This window comes from Heterodontus francisci, chromosome 14 (assembly GCF_036365525.1).
Source record: "Heterodontus francisci isolate sHetFra1 chromosome 14, sHetFra1.hap1, whole genome shotgun sequence".
NCBI lineage: Eukaryota > Metazoa > Chordata > Chondrichthyes > Heterodontiformes > Heterodontidae > Heterodontus > Heterodontus francisci.
In genome coordinates, this window is record NC_090384.1 from 97,493,523 (window position 1) to 97,496,254 (window position 2,732).

Below are 2,732 nucleotides of genomic sequence, written 5' to 3' on the forward strand. Positions count from 1 at the left end.
TACCCACCCCCCCTTTACCCCCCTACCTCCACCCCTCCTTTACCCCCCTACCTCCACCATAGTTGAATATCTGAAGTGCAGTTGCAAAGTCGGGGAAATAGCATGCAAAACAAAACCTCAACAATTCTGGGTTTAATTATTGAAAAGTTTTATTAAGTTCATTAAGTATCCGAGGAACTGCTGTGCATGGATACATGAGTGTTGTGTCCAGCATTCCCGTTAGACAGACAGGCCGAGTCTCTGCTATGCACAGCTAAAGAGATTGTTCCTGGAGAGTCTTGTGGTGAATGAACGCTTGGCTCTCTATTCCACTACTGTATTGTCCATGTGAAGAAGGCAAAGTCACAAGAGTCTGAGCTCAGTCTATTCTTGGTGAATGTTCCCCAAGCGCATCCCAATGTGCACTCCCAATTCATCCATAAATGCAATGTTCCTTTCCACATCGTGATGAGCTCCGCAGCATGATCCAGTTGCCTTCGTTGCTTGAATGCTGACCGTAAATCTCGAGGATTGTTTTCTCGACGGCATGTTTTACATGAAAAGAAGAAAAGCAAATCAGAGTCAGAGCTTGCCTCCCTCCATCCACTGAAATTACTGTTGCGCACACCTTTTTAAGTTCTGCAGTGAAGGCACCAATTGATAACGTCGTCAATGAAGCACTTATTACCCACCTCAGATGCAGGAATCATCACATCCTTGCGTCATCTCCTGCACTGCCTCCTTTGCTGGAATGCCGTCCTTCAGTGTCAAGGATTGTTTTCTCAAGGGCACATTTTACACGAAAGGAAATAATGAAAGAACATCAGTGTCAGAGCTTCCCTCCCTCCAATGAAATTACTGTTGCGCATGCTTTATGCTCTGCAGTATAGGCCAATGAATCACTTAGTACCCACCTCAGCTGTAGGAGTCAGGATGATGTAACTGCCCCTATCTCGTGATGGTTCAATGCTGCTCTCAGGGAAAACATGAATGATGTGAGGGTGCTGGAAAAAGAAGCACATTTCTTTTGGACTATGAACATAAAGCAGGCCATTTAGCCCAGCTGTTCCCTGCTAGTGGTTATGCTACTCGTGCGTCTTCCCATCCATTCCCATTTAATCCTGCCTACTACTATCAGCACCATCTTCCATTTCTTTCACTCTTATCTACCTTTGCCTTAACGCAACAGAGGATGGAGAATGGTGTGGCTGCACTCCCACCTCACCAGTTGTGTACGCAGCAAGAGCATTCACATTTGTGCTACCACTGGACACGGCATGCTTGTTTCTTTTAGTGCTCAGTCTCTTCTTGCTGAATGTTCCCCAAGTGCTTGACCCCTTTGGACGCCTTCTCTGCTTGACAGGCAGAAGCTGGCAATTGCGGAGTCTCACAAGGCTCTGCATGGTTGTTTCAAGGGCGGATGGGGAAACATGTGGCTGTGTGTCCACGTGCACTGCTTGGATGGGTGCAGGAACAGGTGACTGTGTAACTGAATAGCAAGGAGAGGGTACCGCAGGTGGTGGAAGTGGAGCTTTGAACAGGCAGGCGTATGTATGGTCCATCAGATCATTAGGCCAGGGGGTGAAACGCTCAGGATCCGTGGATTGTGGCACGCGACTGATGTCCAGCGCGTGGCCACCTCCATCCGAAGGTGCTTCCGGGCAATTGTTGGGCAAATTAATTGGCTCCATCTCATCAGCCAGTCCTTGTGTTTATGGCGCATGCACAGAAAAAGGCACTCCCCTTCCGCTCCGCTGCTCCCCCCCTCCCTCCCGACCTCCCTTCCCCCGCCGTCCCTCCCTTCCCCCCTCCCTCCCCTTCCCTCCTTTCCCCCCTCCCTTCCCTCCTCCACCCCGAACTCCCTTCCCCCCCGTCCCTCCCTTCCCCCGCTCCCTCCCTTCCCTCCTCCCCCCCGACCTCCCTTCCCCCCCTCCCTTCCCTTCCCTCCTTTCCCCCCTCCCCCCGACCTCCCTTCCCCCCCTCCCTCCCTTCCCTCCCTTCCCCCTCCCCCCCGACCTCCCTTCCCCCCCCGTCCCCCCTTCCTTCCCCCCACCTTCCCTCCTTCCTTCTTCCCCCCCTTCCCTCCTCCCTTCACTCCTCCCTTCCCTCCTCCCTTCCTTCCCTCCCCTCCCCTCCCCTCCCTTCCTTCCCCTCCCTTCCCTCCCCTCCCCTCCCTTCCCTTCCCTTCCCTCCCCTCCCTTCCCTTCACTTCCCTCCCTGCCCTTCCCTCCCTTGAAATGTATTTTCAGAGCAACTTACCTTGGAACAATCTCCTCTGTCTAATAAAAATGAAGCAAATGTCCAAAATGACTAAATAATTGAGATAAAATGCCCGACGAAACCTCTCCTCCTTCCATTTTCAAAAACTCGCGCAGAAGCTTTCGGAAGATTGACGCACATGCGCACACGGGCTCCGGTCATCTGCGCATGCGCTGCGGTCCGGATTGCCAGGACCAGTTTGCGCATGCGCAAAGGCCAACCTGGCGTGTTCCCCGAGGAAGATGACGTTACGCGATGACGTCGTCTGCGCATGCGCAAACTGGTCCTGGCAATCCGGACTGCAGCGCATGCGCAGAGGGTCCAAGACCGTGTGCGCATGTGCGCACTGCGGCGCATTCTGATGACGTAGCATTGTCATCAATCACTTTGTTCAAACATAGAGCTAGTCACATGACTAACCTGCTGGCTAACCTGGGAATTGATTGAATTGTGCTCACAGTAAAGTTTTTGGACAGACTGCTTTTGAAGACCAA